The sequence below is a fragment of the Mytilus galloprovincialis genome, chromosome 4, assembly GCF_965363235.1.
Source record: "Mytilus galloprovincialis chromosome 4, xbMytGall1.hap1.1, whole genome shotgun sequence".
Lineage (NCBI taxonomy): Eukaryota > Metazoa > Mollusca > Bivalvia > Mytilida > Mytilidae > Mytilus > Mytilus galloprovincialis.
The window spans coordinates 9,145,765-9,165,729 of record NC_134841.1 but is presented as its reverse complement, the minus strand read 5'-3'; the positions used below and the strand labels follow the sequence as shown (position 1 = coordinate 9,165,729).

The window sequence follows — 19,965 nt, the reverse complement described above, 5'->3', positions numbered from 1 at the left end:
ATGTATTAACCGATACATGATCAGGCGACAACATCACAAATGTATCGACAGTTGTATGGAGGATGTACCAAATAAGCCTCAGGGGGTTGGTGGAATACAAAGTAGGGTTCATATTCATACAAGTCACATTCACTTAAACCTCACATTTCCCTTATCTATATGAGAGCTCATTTGATACATATTTATTAACGGTCGCAAGCCTTGGGTTTAAGTGTTAGGCTGTTTATTTTACTATATATTGTTTATTTCAGATCATCGGTCAACACTCGGACCTATTTTCCAGATCATATTATAACTTCATGTTAATTTAGCAGATATGGAGTTTTGAGTACAGGACCGTAAATTGCCTTCCCTATAAGGGGAGGCAGTGGGGGTTCGTCGAGCGGAGCGAGGCGAAAAAAAATGTGAACCTTTTTATGCAGAAAATGCAATGTACTTCCCCAGAATTCACCTCTTGTTAAATTTATATAATATTTCAATAAATAAGCGCCTGGAATATATTGAAAATATTTATCATTCAAAGTTAGATAACGTGTGCGGTTAAAGTAAGATTCATTTATCCTTTGTCCTGCTTTCATGACTCTTCAAAAGCTATTATTACTAAGTTTTAGGGAACCAATTTGCGTACTTGAAATGAAATGCCCCCTGAAGTTGATTTTTTTTTTAATGGTTTATCAGGTTTTTTGGCTGTCCAAATGGAGCTATTTTACTTCATTTCAGAGACACAATTTCCAAACCTTAAAATGAAAATTCATACTTAACAAAACTTTAATTATCAATACAAATTATTATAGCGTACACTGAAAGTTTTATTCGGTTAGGCTTTGTCAAATGCTAAAGGGATTTTTCTGTGCCTGGTCGAATCCCATCTCTTTAGCACTTATATGCATTCAATATTGCAACATTGTGACTTCTATGTAGATGTATGTGTTGCATAGAGAGACAACACAATCTGCTTTCCGTCATTGTTCACCTGTTCCATGTTTTAATCGCATGACATTGCGTTTGAATGCTTGCTCTATCGAATAGTTTTACCCAACCTCCTAAATAGGCGTAAGAGTAACAACCAGTACTATTAAAATAAAGCATGATTTTAACCATTTGGTTTTTTCCCAGTGTTTTTTTCTTCATTTTTTCTTTTTTTTCTCGGTTTGCAATAGGAGGCAACTGCCTACATGCCTCTTTGTAATTTACGGCCCTGGAGTACTTGCCCATAGTACCAGAAGCTGTATACAGGAGTTGTGGGTGATTGCAATGACAAAAGAGACAAAAAAACGAGGCTGTTAAAAACTAGACCCCCATATGGCCTTCCAAATCCGTATACCACATAGAAAGCTATGAAAGCTACTACTACATGGCAAAACGTATAAAGAATAGTCAAGAATGATATATTAACTTGACCATGACCATCTATCTATACTTGCTACAAGTCCCCATCTTATTTTTTTAATTTTTTTTACCCCTTTAACAATATCCCTTTACAGCTGTAACTAAGAGATAACCATTATACTGACATCTGCAGAGATTTCTCCGCGGGCAATCAGTCATGATAGTGGCAGCTTTTCAGTAAATATATAAATTAGAAAGAAAGAAATAAAGGAAGGGGAATTGTAGCAAGTCTGCCATCTACCGTGCACTGTATCCAATTGTTTTTGATAACTCGTTTTGTTCTTTTTGATCCAAATGTAAGCTTTGCTGCGGCTTATTTTTTTCAAGTTATCTATATGCTTTATGAATGATAAGATTTGTCGTTTTTCTAACGAATTATAAAATACGTTTTTTCCATGTAATGAAGTTTACAAAAAATAAACAGGATCTAATAACAGTTAATGTATTCAGTGGCGGATCCAGAAATTGTCGTAAGTAGGGACCCACTGACTACATAAGAGGGGGCCCGCTCCAGTCACGCTTCAGTGATTCCCTATGAAGCCCCCTGCCCCCCTAAATCCGCCTCTGGCATTAATAGGACAAAACAGGGTCAGGATATTAACTAGAACTGCATCAATTCCATTGACTGCCGCTGATAAGAGTGGGCCCGCTCCAGTCATGTTTCATTGATATCCTGTATAACCAACCAACAAAAAAGGTGTGTCTGGTGTATCCGCCAATGGAATCACTAGGACAAAACAGAAACAGGTTCTGAACAACAATGTTTAAATATGACAAAACAGATATTATGTAATAGACAAAAAAGAAAAGAAAAAAAAAGTCATATTATAAATCATTTGAAGATCAAATATGTGTGACCTATACTATCTGCAGTCACCACACAGTGTTTATAAAGTACGTCGCACCAGGCCTACACGCGTACGTGCTACCTTTACCGTATACCATAAATTATATAATATATATTTTTTTTATTTCTGAAACCGATGTATTGCTATATTATCCATATTACCTGGCCGTAAATCATTTCACTGCAAGTTTAGTGTAAAGATAATTCAGAAGATGTGGTATCATTACTAATGAGAAAACTGTCCATGGAAGCAAAGGTTGTAACAAATAAAGTCTATTCAGACAATACAAGACACATAATCTAAACATACATGGCACGTGCATGTACTTTAAAAAGAAAGAAATGTACCTTTTCAACCGCGGGCTGTGTAGAATAATTGAATGAAGATTGCTGAGTTAACAGAATCAAAATCTTATATCTTTCACTAATTAATACAGGTGTATTATACGATAAGGACCGTATGTTTGGCAAGCATTTTGAGAAATATCCAATTTCAAGATATATTAAAAAAAGTCAATAAGATCAAGGAATTGTATATTTAAAATACAATTCCTTGATTAGATATCTTATGAAGTATATAAGATTAGATGTCTCGTGTTGTTATTAAAGATATCATTTAAGTTAATAATTACTTATACAAAGTTCTATTTTAAAAAGATGAAGTCTATATATAACTGTTTTCCTTATGTTTTTATTTACTATATTCATTATGTATTATCTGGTATCATACCTTGTAAAATTATTCACGAAAATAAAAGATAGTCAATTTTTTTTAGGCGAGTGAGACTGCTGATTGGAAAAATTTCCCGCCCAAAAGAAATTAGCAACAAATATACCGTTTCCTTCCCTCTCCGTATATGCTCCCTTAACTACTTAGCATGTGAACAACAGTTTACAAGACTTATTGCGAGTTACTGCAAACGTCCATGTGTAGAATATATATGTCGGTAAATAGAAACAGAAACGTTAAGTCACAGACTGATAAAAAGCATACACACGAAAGCAGCATTGAAATTAAAAACATTCTCATGACAGAAAACACAAATAAAAAAATACTCTATTAGAACAAATTAGAGCATATAGATCTATCTTGATTGCAAGCACGACTGTAAATTTATAACTTGATTTGCAAAGCAAAAATAAAAAAAAAAAAATGCAAATCCAGGTCATCACTCATCGGGTGCCACATGTGGAGCAGGATCTGCTAACCCTTCCGGAGCACCTGATATCACCCTTAGTTTTTGGTGGGGTTTGTGTATTCTTTAGTTTTCTATGTTGTGTCATGTGTACTATTGTTTGTCTTTTTCATTTTTAGACATCACATCAGTTTATTTTCGATTTATGAGTTTGACTGTCCCTCTGGTATCTTTCGTCCCTCTTTCATGAATCAAATACACAGGTGCTTAGCCTAAAATCAGGTTGAGAACAATTAATGCCTCAAATGATGGATAACCCCTCAATGTAATGACTACCCCTTTTATGAGGGGTAAATTTGAAATAATAAAAATATGTTTTTGTAACAAGGGGGGGGACGGGTTGGAGGGGTCCTGATCCTGAAATCCCGTGCTTAAACACATGAAATCCCAAGGTCTCAAATTTAAAAAAAAAAAAAGAATCCTGACATCCCGAAAATTTTGAAAAAAGAAATCCTGAATACTGAAAGGGTCAATCCCTCATTCCCAAGCTTAAAAACACCTGACCCCAAAGTCCTGAAAAAGGCCCTACCCCCTTTAACAACCCCTTCTTTAGCAATTATATTATTTGCAGAAACTTTCACCAAAGAACAGCAAAAGGACTCCTCCTGTAAGGGACAGTCCCTCATTAAAAGTATATCCCTCATGTAGGGGGTTGTTTCCAACCTGTTTAGGTACATCAGGGTTCGACACTAACGGTAGTCCGGTAGTCCGGTGCCCTCCTAAAATCTAGGAGGACTACCAAAACATGGTTAATCAGTAGTCCTGTGGACCACCTGGAAATTTGTATATGGTCTTGCTATTTCAATGCTAAAAAATGGCATAAAAGTCCTCCCAATAATGTTTACATTTTCAAAAAGTGATGGCATTGATAGTAAAGAACGTAAATTTCATTTAAGAATTGAATGCTTCTTTTTGTAAATTTATTGGGGTGTAAAAGCGTTGACCGAAGTACATTTTGTATGAAGCACGGAAGCGCTTCATTCTAAAAATGTACACACTGTCAACGCTTTTACAACCCTATAAAGTTACAAAAAGAAGCATTCAATACTTATAATTACATTTTTTAGCTATGATTATGAAAACACGAATTTTATATATTTTATTATTTAATTCACCTGTGCACTTTATTGTTGGAGCACGTGTTATCATGAATGAAAAGTTGTATTGAGCAATGCAACTGCTTACGGAATAACATGTGATGTGCAGTTAGCCAATCAGAATAAAATATTATAATGAAACATACATCTAATGTAATTATTTGATATTACAAATTTCAAAGCACTTTTGAGGTCCAGGTTTCTGATCAGAATCATCACAGTGTTTGTAACACATGGGATTTTCAATGAAAATGAAAATGTCTGATAACCAAAATATATGTGAACTGCAGAAAAGACAGCAAAGGTCAGAAATAAAAACGGAGATGAGTTAAAAAAAAACTTCCCAAATTTGGATAACAAAAATCATTACCCTCCTCCCCCAAAAAGAAACAAGTAGAGGTAGTTTAAGGAAGCTGGCTTGTCATGTTTTGGATTTTTTTGTCAGATTTTCGGAATCCTCTGGTTTTATCCATTTGAATGCCTTGAAAAAATTTGCCCGGTGACCCCCATTTTTCTTTTTGAAAATCTTTTACATGTATAATGATAAGCCATCTGTAAAAGTCTTATAAAATTTTAATTACTTTTTAACAGTTTTTGAGAACTTCAACATGTCAATGATAAAGCTATGAAAAGTCAAGAGAGAATTTTTTCCCGCCAAAATTTCAATGGCTCATATCTCGAAAACAAGCACGGTGACCTAAATATTTTTTTTGCTCTTTGGATTCCTTTATCAATTCCCTATCAATCTAAACTAGTGCTTTGAAAAGTTAATTACTTTGAAACTGAGAAGCGAACTCCCTTAAAAAAAAAAGATAACAATATCTTTTTGGAAGCTTTCCTGTTAAAAAAAACATAAGCATGCCATTCAAAATAATATTAAAGGCATTTTGTTTCACCAACATATCCACTGAAGTGCTTTCAACAGTGGTGATGAAGTTGACCTCTAGTACACAAACAAAGACATTGTATCACTTCAACAAAAATCTTATAAACTGATTGAAGAATTAATGTAAACTAAAAACGTTGACTGATTTTTATCCTTTTTTCTAAATAATTCTGGAATAAAAGGTCAAATAACTCCTTTAAACAAGGCCTTAGAAATTGGCTCAGAATGCAGGATTTTGCATCTCATTTTTCAAAATTTTCTGGCGGAAAAGTTCAGGAGTAATAAAACTGATTCACTGTCACTGAATGTTAACTTTATTTTATCAGAAATAAAACCAAAATATTTTCAAAACTCAAATGAACATTTGTGTGTTTTTGAGGTGCTCAGAGGACAGGAAATTGTATCGTATTTTTAAAAATTTTCTTGGGGGGACATGCCCCCAAACCCCCCTAGCTAGTACGGGCCGCGATGCGGCCCTCACCGGTGATAGAGGTGGCCCTCAAGGACTACTCAAATCATTTTCTTGGTAGTCCTTTGGACTACATATCCTTTAATGTTATTGTCAAACTCTGTACATGATTGAAAGTTTTTTTTTATATGGCAGCAAGAAACATTCAAGCCGTCTCCCAGCGCTGGTAAGTTTTTTTTTCAAAATGAACACTCTTTCTTCCGTCAACTTCATAGTTTTCATACCATATTTAAATTTTAGTAGTTCTGGAGCAAGGATACATCCTCTTTATGATAATACTGACAAAAAAAGACAAAAAATAGACCAAGACCATGAACACCGCCGACAAAAGGGAAAAAAACCACCAAAAAAGAAAAGATCACAAAAAATGAAACTAAATATATAGCAACATGAACCTGTCAAATACTACATAGATAACAACAGCTGTCTGTTGTACAGTATTTCCTTGATAAACCCTATATAGGACTTTTACAGGTGTCGCTTGACCAAATATCAGTTGGAGAGCCTCTTAATGTTAATGAGACTTAAAATAAATGATAAAAATCATGAAGATAAGAGCTCAAATCTTCTTACATTTTAGAAACAGATCTGGATTCCTCATTTAATATTCAAGAAATTTTAGAAATGCACAAATAGTAATTTATATTAAATTTTTCCGGTCAAAATACAGTATATATATTTCCTTTTGACAAGACCGCATGCCACATGCTCTACTTATTCCAGCAATTTGATTTTAATATATAAGATTTCAATGTTCATAGCATTAAGAATTTCTCGTACACTTATATAACTGCAACAGGTATGAAAATTCCAGTGAAAACATTTTCTTCATTTCTTGATGGTACATTGTATATACATAGAATACGTCTTATATTCATTTAGTTTCTATGGATACAAATAACCATGACATTGATTGTCAATATTTATGTGAACATAGTCCTGATGACCAGATTGTTAATTTTCTTTAGAAGCTATATAATGGTTTTCTTGAGCCAAATAAGACGGAATTAATATTTCCAATCTCTTTAATGTCACCCTTGACAGAATATTATTGGTCATTTCATTTTGTTTTTGTCACTGAAGAATGAGATAATAATGTGTACTTCATCTGAACAGTGGAGTGAATAAAACATTTGACATACAGACAGGAAATGATGATAATCTTTTATATATATAAAGAAAATATGATGTCTTCAACCAGAATATTCTAAACAAACCTACACTGAAAGGCAATCATACATTGTTTTTGTGTTTAAAAACCTCTGCTACAAACATGTAAATGTTTTTGTTGAAGGTTAACAGTGGCTGATACTTGTTAACTTCTATGTCAGTTGGTTTCTAGAGGAGAGTGTTGTCTCATTGGCAATTAGACCATTATCGGCATATCTTCTAAGTTTTTATGCATCAAGTTTTTCAATTAGCTCAGTCACTCGATCCTTTCTCAAAAAGCATTATTAAACTAGAAACAATAAATAGCCATTTTATGTGGACTTGGAACTTATTTTTTTAGCAGCATTTATTTGTATGTTTTTCCAAGAACACTTTGAAAAAAAAATTCCTTTATTATAATTAGCAAGGTACCTATCAGTTTTTGGAATGGTAAAGGTACTGATCACAGTCTTATGTGTTATTTTTCACTGATCTGGCATTGCAGCACTTTTGTTAAACATGTTTACATAGATGAACTTATTAAAATACTAATTAAAGGGTAACAGGGAAGCTTTGACACTGAACATGAAGAATACTGAATAGAGTTTTACAAAGTTAATTGTTGTTTTTTTACATGTAGATCTATTTTCTGCTGATTTTTTTCTCACTTGTGGTATAATGATGCACACTTTATCTATACTGCATTCATTTATATTACTTGTATGGATATAATGACTATTTATGACATAGAATGTAATTATCATATTCTTGTATATTTGGAAAATAATTACTGTTTATGTTTTATAATGCACAAACATATATTATGATAATTTCACAGGTACCAAAATAAATCATTAGTACTAGGTTTTGTAACAAGTACGTGATATCAATGTAAATAAAATCACCATAGATACAAGGATTGAAATTTTACATTGGCGCCAGACACACGTTTCATCTACAAAAGACTCATCAGTGTAGTCCGAGATTACTCTGACATCCAACGGCTGTTTTGCCAGACAAGCTGGGGCTGTGGGACGGCCCCAGCTTGTCTGGCAAAACAGCCGTTGGACCTCAGAGTAATCTCAGACTAATCAGTGATGCTCGAATCAAAAAAGTTAAAGGCCAAATAAACTATGAAGTTGAAGAGCATTGAGGACCAAAATTCATGAAAGTTTTGCCAAATTATAGCTAAGGTAATCTATTCCTGTAGTAGAAAAGCCTTTGTATTGAAAAAAAAAACTGATTTTAATACAAATTGTTATAAACTATCTCTTGCAGAGTTTATTATTATTATTAAAATTGAAAAGCAAAAGTTGACCTCAACAGATCATATCCAATTCATATAAGCTGTTAATCTAAACCTGTTTCTTTTATTGTAAAAATTCTCTGAAGCTAAATAAAAAATCCAGCAAGACATTGTTCTTGTCTTTGGTACCTTTAAAGTCATAGGTCAGCTTCCACTGTCAAATTTTAACATCATGTTTTCAGGCTTTTTGCATGCTTTCAGAATTGAATCAAAATTTGACAAACAAAAACAAAAAAATGTTTAGGTGAACATGTGTCTTTATTGTTTTGTAGATTATTGAAGAAATCACACATATTTTTGAAAATTCATCATTGACTTTACAAATAATGATTAGAAATGTCACAATTACAATTAACAATTCAGGCTAGACCAACCAAATTAACAATTCAGGATAGACCAACCAAATTAACAATTCAGGCTAGACCAACCAAATTAACAATTCAGGCTAGACCAACCAAATTAACAATTCAGGCTAGACCAACCAAATTAACAATTCAGGCTAGACCATCCAAATTAACACTATTATGTTTTATCACCCTCTGTTCAGCTGTTCACATATATATCTTCTTGTAGGAAATGGATAACAGGTCACGAATCATAAGGGAATCTTTTTAATTGGGTTTGTTTCAATGAAATTCTGTGATTTCTCAGTGAAACAGAAACTAATTATTTCAAATCTTAAATAAATCAGATAATTTTACTCCTTAAGGCTCAAGCCATTGTAAATGTTAATGTATTAAAATGAATTATGAATGTTTAATAAAAGATATATGTAAATTCATGAACTTTCTGTACTTTTATTATTGACAAAAAATGCAAGATTAGTTATTGTGAATTTGAAGTAGCTTCATATATGCTGACGTACAAAGATAGTATTATCTGTGAAAAGTACAATGAATTATATTGAAATAGTGAGCAGAGTATTTAGGCGCATGAATCCATCAATTTTTAAAATGGGAGGTACCAACCTTTAGAACACAATGAAACATTCACATAATAAAAAAAGAAAATGTAAGCAAAAAGGTGGGATTCTAAATCCCAGATACCCACTAGACTCACCTTTTGTATTATAACTCAAGAAATTGATTCAATTATAATACTATTTATTTGCTATACAATTCATATTTTCAGAATACATATAACAATCCTTTAACAACTCGAAAGGGACACAGTAGAAAGCAGCAGTTTGTGAAAAGATTTAAGCAAGGTAAGTAATTAAATATAAACCCACTACTACTAATTAGGGAGTAGTATTATGTTTTAAGAATCTGTTCTCGGCAAATGAACGGTTGAAATTTAATTGTGACGTTAAATTTTCTTGTTTCCCCAGAATTTTATTATTGTGACGTCATGAAAAAAGGCGACCTTGTCTGGTGACATCACATCAAAAGTACACAACTTTCCTCAAATCTTTGAAAAGAAAAGATAAAAATCATAAGAGAAACAGATTCCACCACTGTAACTTGTGTATTACGATATTTCTCCACTCTCAACAGTTTAATTTTAATTATTTAAAAAGCATGGTAAGCCTCGCGCTTTAAATATTAGAATTTAACTGTCTCGAGTGGAGAAATAAGTTAATACACTTGTTGCAGTTGTGGAATCTATATATGTACACTCATATCCATAGATATGGTTATTTTCAAAATCTGAGAAATATTTGAAGCTGGGACAATAGATATTCACATGACAAAAAAACCCATCTGAGATGAAATTGAATGATATTTTAAAGAAATGTTTAAGGATGTTACTGAAAAAAGTCATGTTTTAGTTGAGGAATGTCTTTGGTAATATTTTAAAGGCACTTTCTGCCTTTTAATTCTGATGCAACTGGTTCAACTAAATATGTTGAATAAATATCTTATCTTATATTTTCTGGTTGACTATATGTTGAAAAAAACCTTTAAAAACAGTTGTGTACCATAAAGTTGTGTAACTCCTTGATTACAGATTGTAAAGCATATTATATAATAGTTTTACTTCCAGGGTCTTGAATACCGAGGGGGGGGGGGGGGGTGTCAATACCTTTTAGGTTAACCTGTTATGGCCCTTTTCAAGGTATTGTTAACTGTTATCTGAGATCAATTAAAGCTGTGAACTGTTTTCAACCAACTTTGTTAACTGTTAACAGCATTTTTGCATTTTTTGTTAACTGTTTTAGCCAAAATCAAGGTGTTGTTAACCTGTTAATGGACCCCTATTGCCCCCTCTCAATACCTGTTAACGGACCCCTATTGCCCCTCTCAATACCTGTTAATGGACCCCTATTGCCCCCTCTCAATACCTGTTAATGGACCCCTATTGCCCCCTCTCAATACCTGTTAATGGACCCCTATTGCCCCCTCTCAATACCTGTTAATGGACCCCTATTGCCCCCTCTCAATACATGTTAACGGACCCCTATTGCCCCCTCTCAATACCTGTTTATGGACCCCTATTGCCCCCTCTCAATACCTGTTAACGGACCCCTATTGCCCCTCTCAATACCTGTTAATGGACCCCTATTGCCCCCTCTCAATACCTGTTAATGGACCCCTATTGCCCCCTCTCAATACCTGTTAATGGACCCCTATTGCCCCCTCTCAATACCTGTTAACGGACCCCTATTGCCCCCTCTCAATACCTGTTAATGGACCCCTATTGCCCCTCTCAATACCTGTTAATGGACCCCTATTGCCCCCTCTCAATACCTGTTAATGGACCCTTATTGCCCCCTCTCAATACCTGTTAATGGACCCCTATTGCCCCCTCTCAATACCTGTTAATGGACCCCTATTGCCCCTCTCAATACCTGTTAATGGACCCCTATTGCCCCCTCTCAATACCTGTTAATGGACCCCTATTGCCCCCTCTCTATACCTGTTAACGGACCCCTATTGCCCCCTCTCAATACCTGTTAATAGACCCCTATTGCCCCTCTCAATACCTGTTAGTATGAATTAGAATGAACACATTCAGTATGTTATAACTTTCTTTGGTTGTTATTTTAAAAGCCATCATATAAATCTATGGATGGGATTCACTTGGGTTCCAGACTCAGCAATATATGATTATTTGTTTCTTGAGCAACACAGTTTGTATATGAAATTTCATGTCTGCTTTAGAAACAAATGAATAATGAAATGTAACAGTTAAAATTTGAACAATTTTACAGTGACTTGACTGTTAGTGTTGCTCTCCACCAATTGCAACTCATTCAAAATTTTGACCAAATTGCAATTTGTTTTATAAAATCAAATTGTTCAACTGGTCAGAAATTTGAACCAACTGCTGTAGAAAACCACAGCCAAGTCATGAAAGTGCAAGGTGATAAAATAAAACATACTTACAATCCTATAAGACTTTAACTCCACTTTAATGATGTTGTGACAAAATTAGTTTATCAGTTTGTATAGTTATATTATATTCATTTCCATGCTGAAGGGGAACTGTTTATTTTGAATTGCTATTAAATTGTCCAAACTAAGCTTTCATATAGTTTTTCTTTCTAAAAGTATTCTATATTTATAAGAATCAGACATTATGTGAATTAAAACATTTCATATTCAGTAAAATATGTGTAAAATTGCAATATATGTTTGTAGGAAGTTTCCATGGGGGAGATAATAACTTTTCTTTCAAAAAGTCTTTATTCAAAAGAATAATATTTTAGGTTATCTCCCCTGAAAACTTATCAATAGCATATTGTTATTTCACACATATTTTACTGAATATATGATGTTTTATTTAAAATGATATCTGATTCTTATAAATATAGAATACTTTTAGAAAGAAAAACTATATGAAAGCTTAGTTTGGACAATTTTATAGCAATTCAAAATAAACAGTTCCTCTTCAGCATGGAAATGACTATAATATAACTATACAAACTGATAAACTCATTTTGTCACAACATCATTAAAGTGGAGTTAAAGTCTTACAGGATTGTAAGTATATTTTATTTTATCACCTTTTGACTGAACAATTTGTTCAATATTCTGACCAGTTGAACAATTTGGTTTAATAAAACAAATTGCAATTTGGTCAAAATTTTGAATGAGTTGCAATTGGTGGAGAGCAACACTAACAGTCAAGTCACTGTAATAAAATTTTAAATCTCCCCAGGAACTGACTTTTTAAAGTCTCAAATACATAAAAAAAAACAACCCCAAATTAATTATTTATAATTTAGTTTAGAATGAATCCATATTTTCTTACAGAGAGTCTTCTTCTACTTTCTAATGGATTTACAAACCATATTTATTATTTCATACTTGTAACAATATTCACATTTGTTATGATCTGTTATGGTAGCAGTTATAATGAGTATCAATACAAAATTTATAATAACTCAGCAATTAACTGCATCAATTATATATAGTACATGTATAACAATATAAGAATAACCTCTATTTTTGTCACAATATTAACACGTTCTGATGTATAATATTCAGGTATACCAATAATAGAAAAGAAGTAGCAGAGATATCAACATTAACATTAATTAATAGACAACCATTATTATATTCATATAGTAATTAAAAATAGAAAAATTGTAACTCAACCAGATTGTATCATATCTGTAGGTTGCATTTCTGTAAATATTGACAATGTAATTTTCCATAGGAACTCCTTTTAGGACTAAAACTGTACCACTTTTAGTATGAAGTTTTGAAAAAAAACTTATCCTAGAATTGAAAGTTCATATGCACTACAATTATTTCAAAGGTCAAAATATAGGGCGGTACAGCATATTTTCAACGTTTATATGCCCTGAACTTCTCAGAGTTTAAACTAACACTAATTTTCTTAACTACCCCTACCTCGAATAAAGGGTTACCATAGATTTCAATATAAACAATATGCACAAGTATATTTACTGGTAACATTTGCAAGTTATGTCTCTGTGAGATTGAACAAAGAGAACATAACTGGGAACCAGCATGTAAACAAAATTAATTTTCTATGCATATTCAAGATCTCCCCAAAAGAGGTGTGGTTATAGAAACAGCTGTATTTACAAAGTGCAACCTATACAAACATTTATTCAAATAGAAAACTCTCCAAAATGAGGTTTTCTCACATTAATACTCATTAATCAGAATTATAGTCTTAAAGAAATCACTGCATATACTTTAAGTTTTTCTTTACTGTACATTTTATACCCCCGCCCCTGTTTCAATTTTTAAAAGAATTTGAAAACAAGACTTAAATAATTGCCAGCTTACCCTATTTGCATATTTTCTGATATAAAATGAATAGAACCTGTTTAAAACCATTTTGATTTCATATTGAAAGCATATCAGACTACTGTAAATGTAATGTTTAGCAGTCAATCGTTACAACATTCAAGATTTCATAAAGTATCCAATCTTGCCTCTGTCTCCAGTCCACATCTTACTGTATGCCTATTTGTCAATGAAAATTCACATTTTTTGTCTCAAATGGTCAATTTAGAATTCTTGACACAACAGTATCATCTATAACCATATATTTGACACAATGTAGTTAATATATATACTAGAAGTGTTCAAATAAAGCCATATTTGCAATAGTTGTATGTATGTGAGATACCAGTCTAAAACATAAATTCACCTAAAATGTTATAGAGATGGCTGCTAATATCTGAATTTTGCTAACTTCCAAGCATAGTTATGGTTTTGTATATCAAGAACTTTAAAATCATAAAATCATAGCATTTACAAGTTAAATTATTTGTTTTAAGACCCAGGGGGAGGCAATTTCCTATATTTTTTACCCCTGGGGCCTCTAATTTCCTAAATTAATCTGCTGTTTCTAGTAATTTGGAATATTTAGTACAAAGTCAGGATAGAAAACACTATTGTAAGTTTTGCTGAGATATTTTTTTATTTCTAGCTTGCATTTTTTATGCCGTGGTGACAAAAATGTAGATTTAGGTTTTACGGCTTACATTTTGGCTATCGACAGGACACAAACACCCCATAAATAATATTCAGGAATAATTTATGAGTTTCAATGACTGCGAACAGTAAATATAAGCACTTCTTAACAATTTAACTTACATATATGCAAATATTATGAATTAATTTTGTATTCAGAACTTTAAGTAAACTATGCATACTGTAAACAGTGAATTTATGCTGAGTCATCATATCTTAGGCCCAGGATTCTATCAATCTTCATGCAATATTATAAAACTTCATATTTGAGTTAATTTCTTTAAAATCTGTGAGAAAAAAGCAAATTTGGTTACATTCTGAATGTTCTCTTTTTTCACCCTATGTAATAAATTGATTTTAAAGCCAAACCAGAATGCTACCTAAAACTTAGTCAAGTGCACCTGAGTACACTCCTGGTTTACTGTGGAGTTTTTACTAAGTTTTATTTATTTTTGTGTGTAAAGATTTTTTGATTGATTGTTAACAATTAGGCAAGGGAATCTGCGGACCCTATTTATCCTAGTTCTCATTTAAAAAAACTAAAATTGACATTTCATGCTTTTTAATTCCCAACAACCCTAACAAAAACAGTATCCCTGAAATATAAATAAAGAATATCTTGTCTTTTTCAATATCACATCCGTATCAACTTGAGACACCAATATAATCTGAACAGCTCTGCTCGAGGGATTGTAAATTTTTAAATTGATAATTTTTTTTATTTTTTTTTCATGGATTCTTACTCCTGTTTTTGAAAATTGTGAAGCTAGAACATTAATGTAGAAAAACTTTTATATTATACATTTTTTGCGCAGTGGCTATACAGGGGGGTTTCCGGGGGTTGGAACCTCTGTTATTTTGGACGATCAATTCATTTTAAATGGGGACATATAGTTGGAAACCCCCACACCTTTCCCCTTTATCTGCCCCTGTTGCGAATATTATCAAGATTTTCTTTTCTTCAATTTTATTGCACATGATAGAATGTTGAAACTTATAATAGTCTCTTACTGGTAGTTTACCTTTCTCGTCAGATAAGGAAGTAAAAATGCATCTATTATTCTTACAAGTGTTCGTGGTTGCCACATCACCTCGGAATTCATTATCTCTTGTCTTCCATCATCTTCTTCAATGACAATTTTTATCAACTTTTTGTTTTTAGGTATAATCATGAAAACCATAATAGATTGAGAAAAATTGTTACATTGTACCATAAAAAAAATTATCACCAATTTAAATTGAAATAATTTCTGCAAAATTTTCATTACTAAAAAAAAAATTTACCGTAGGGATTTGATATCATGAAATGGTCCTGATTTTACTACATATTATCCCATTAAGTACTGGTATTGATTTATTGTGGACATATGATGCATTGACCAGGACATTAATAAGTTAACATTATCAGGTTTTCTTCACAATGATATCGTACAATATCAGCTGCATGCCACATTGTGAACCTTTTTGGCAAGTGAGCACAGTGAACAACTTAAAAGCTTCATACTGTGTTGAGCGACCTATTTTACGATATCAATATGAAGAAAACGTGATTATCTGTTTATCGTTCTATTACTGGTCTTCCCCCCCTCTCCCTAAGACAGTTTTATGCTTGACAAAAGCAAGCTTGGAAATGTCTCCTCACACTTTGTGTCATGGCTGACAACTTCTGTTCATGAATCTTGCTATGAGGCTTGATAAAATTACTGATAAAGTTATATTCATCATTGTGTATTGAAATTTTAGGGTATGAACACCAATTTGTTAATTTATGTAGCTTGAAATAAGACTTAAATGTTTTTTCCCCCATTTTTTCTGCATTGAAACTCTGTATACCCTGTACCTGACATTTCAGTTTATTTCCTTTCAAATGTTTTTCTCTAATACAGCTGTTTTTAAGACAAATAACAACACAATATAGATCTTATGAGTTAAGTCTTTTGTCACTGTAATCTGGTACTGTTAACACTTCCCTTACTTCTGCGCCCAAAAAGTCTAAAATATATTGTTATTATCAATAGGAAACACATTATTACGAAGCTTTGTACAATCTTTTTGAAAGTATCAACATGCATTTGGCCTAAGTTAATAGAAAGAAATCCTATGTCATCTTCCGAAAAAGTAAAATCAAGCCAACTTGTAATTGACATGTCAGTTATGTTAGAGATAAATTTTCTCTTGTGTTTTTATAGACAAGGCAACCGAGTATGAAAACTTCGGAAACCATCATCATTTGTAATTAGAGCAATGAAGATTTTTGAAAATGACATTTGTTTTGTAGAGACAGGCAATCCTTATTGAAAATGTTGTTTGACGGTTATTGAAAAGTTCTGGTTTTATAATAAATAATTTGATTACATGCATGTGAAGAAAAAAGAAAGACATTTAATTTGTAACGTGAGCATCAAATCATAAATGAGATTATAGATGTTTAGTACATTTAATGGAATTAAAAGACATTTTATTTTGATGTTTTGAATTTGCAAAAAAATCATTAGTTTAGTTTTGAGAAGTAAATTTTAAAGAGAAAACAAATATGTAATGATTCGCAATATTATAATTTCAAATTTCCTATTAATATTGTCTTAACTTTTAATAAAATGAAGTAAGGATATCCAAAATTATGTCTTACAGGAAAGGGTTTTTATAGCAAGTCTTCATAAAAGAAACAATTGAACAGATCTGCATAATAAAAAATCTAAAACTAAAAAATGATGCAAGTAAAAAGGAAACTTTCTAACAATTTGGAATCTACTTCAAAATGGAATTGTGCACACATATGGCATGTTAACTTTAGCATTACATTTGCAGTTATTTTCATTTCTAGAATCTCTCAGCTTTATCATATGGTAGAGTTATTTCCCTTTAGGAGAATAAAGCCTTGGTTATGAGTGATTGCGTGATAGATTATCAGTATGCTTATGCAGTACAATAGTATGATATTTCAAATTATTATACCCTTCTGTAATTTGTTCTAGACCCATGGGAGCATTCTGTTTTTCAGTCTGTGTGATATGTGCGTTCGTCTGTTTGTAGTGTCTGTATGTTTCTGATTCAAGTTTTTGGTTGAATTTTAAGTCAAGGTAGTTTTTGGTGAAGTTGAAGTCCATTCAACATGGAACTTAGTGCACATGTTCCTTAGGATATGGTCGTTCTAATTTTAATGTCAAATTAGAGTTTGAACCCAATTTCACAGTCACATTATAGAAAATGATAGTGTACTATGGACACATTCTTCTTGTTTTATGCATGGCCTATATGCCAAACAAAATGTACAAACAAATTATAACAGTACAAATGATGAGTCTGTACTAGCTTAAACTGTTTGTTTTTTGTTGGAAATATTCAAATTGATCTCCATTATCAAAGTGTCGAACCAAAATCCTATTTGTCAGGAAGAGGGGCAACAAACAACTTATTGTTTATACCGGATAGAAGACTAAATATTAAACGATAAACTCTAGTCATCATTTAATAACTTAATGATAAGATTATTTGGCTGATTATAATTTAATAAGGTCTTGGTTTGAGTTCATAGGTTAAAGGACAAGTAGCAAAATGAGGGTGATATCTTGGAGATTGACGTGGGCAAAAAACTTGAAAGATGAAATGATTGGATAGTCCCCGATACTTTAGAAACAGTTTTAAATAGAAGTGCTGATAATTATAAAAAACCCATTAATTACGACATAGATTTTAGATTCTTTTGAGATAAATACAAAAATAAACCAGAAAACAAAAACAATGATAATTTAATTAGATTATAAATAGATATTGCATAATAGAAGACTAAACACGGAGAGATAGAAGTAATTCATTTGGGTGGTTTAAAATTTGATAAGTCTACTTATTCTAAAGCAAAAATAAAAGGTCTTGAACTAATTGGTATTGACGATACAGTTGGCATTGAAATAAATATAAAATGATAACCTGATGATCAGTTAACTGTAGAGACATGGTATTACCTAATAGCAGACTAGTATTGAAGAGTAATCAGATACCCATCTGATCAGCAGATCAGGGTGGTGGAAATTAAATTAGGTCTTAAATAAACTTTGTATGTGCCTGTCCCATGTGAGGAGTCCTTAGTTCAGTGGTTAGCTTAAAATGGTTTATGTCTGTCATATTTGTATGTCATAGGTTGTTTTGTTATAAATTAAGCTAATAGTTTTCCTGTTTGAATTGTTTCACATTTTTCAAGTATGTGTCTTTCATAGACCACTATATGGTATGAGTTTTACTTATTGTTGAGGACCGTTATTAAGTGGCTTTTAATGGCTTACATTCACTTCAAATGAATTTTTGGGGATAACTAAGTTGTCTTATTGACCATCATACCACATCTCCTTATGTTTTACTTCAACATAGAATTAGATGTAGAAGGAGCACTAAAACTCTGTTCTAATTATTGATAATGTAAGAGATTTATAAAATAAAATATAAATAAATGGAAGAAAAATAGTGACAGGAGTTCTACATAAAAAAGAGACAATAAATATAAAGAGTATTCTTGACATTAGACTTAACCAACAGAAAAAAAGTTATTAATTTAATAAGATCAGAAATAATGACAGAAAAACATCAATTACCTGATTAAATGTAATATAACATCAGGATAATCATTTAATAAGGTATTGATTCGATGATCAGGCTTAAATCTTATTAGATCTTAGATATATTAATCTATACATGTATTATGTTATATCTATCAAAGGTGGTATAATTGGTAAATGGAAATATGTCCTGATTTGGTTGGGATGATTTGATATTAAATTGATATTTGATCACTTTGTTGATTTGTGTAATTTATTGAAGATTAATTAAATTAACCTGATGACCTTGTTGCATTGGGTCTACTTGACAGACTTGTACATCACAGTAGCTTAGCATTATAGCCTCTGAACTAGGTTTATGAACACCAGAAAATGTGTTATGATTGCCAATGAGAAAACTCTCCACGAGAGACCAAATGATATAGAAGTTTTATTCAAGTTTATAGCTACAGGTTACCATACAGCCATGGACAACGATCAAAACCAATACAGCATAATAATCTATAAAAGGCTCTGACATACTGCATGTTTTGTTAAAAGATAAAAAAAATTGAAACCAAAAACAAATCTGAAAAGATTTTACAGCAGGGGAATCTTGGGTCTGAGTTTTGAATAGCACTAAGTAGAGGCAACATTGAACTGACCATTTCTTATTCCTTCAATTATATTATGGTTTAAAATTGTAGGTATATAATAAAATAATGAAAAGCTGAGTGGAATGGAATTTATCCTATTTTTAATAAAAGCATATTTCATAGATCAGACTGTCTGCCTTGTTTTTCAGGTCAGTACGGTAGATTTCTTGTATAATGTGATATTTCCACCAGAAAAAGTACAAGCAATAGACAGCTGTCCATTCAAATAAGGTAATTGTTTTATACTATACTGGTATTTACCGAATTAAATGATAAGTGAAAAATTTTATGAATTTTCTGTTTAAAAAAAAATACTATATATATATCATTTAAAGTAACCTATACCCATCATAAAGTTTTGAGTGAACTGATCCCCTTTAGATGTTATATATGACTTGTAATTTTATCCTGATATTCACTTTCGGAGTATTACTTGTGTCAGAAAAAGATACCATTGCTAAGTTTGATTTATAATTATCATTGAAAATCACACATTCACCATTACATTGCGTTTTGCAATATGAATTATGACATAGGATTT

General features: G+C 32.0%; 1 protein-coding gene across 1 annotated transcript in view; it reads left to right on the top strand.

Annotated features, from left to right (window-relative positions):
- Positions 1 to 9,470: 9,470 nt before the first annotated feature.
- Positions 9,471 to 19,965, top strand: part of LOC143071300 (semaphorin-1A-like) — a 120,686-nt gene continuing 110,191 nt past the window's right edge. The window contains exons 1-2 of the mRNA XM_076245525.1: positions 9,471 to 9,546; positions 19,574 to 19,655. The gene's annotated coding sequence lies outside the window, so the exon portion shown is untranslated. The remainder of the gene's footprint in view (positions 9,547 to 19,573; positions 19,656 to 19,965) is intronic.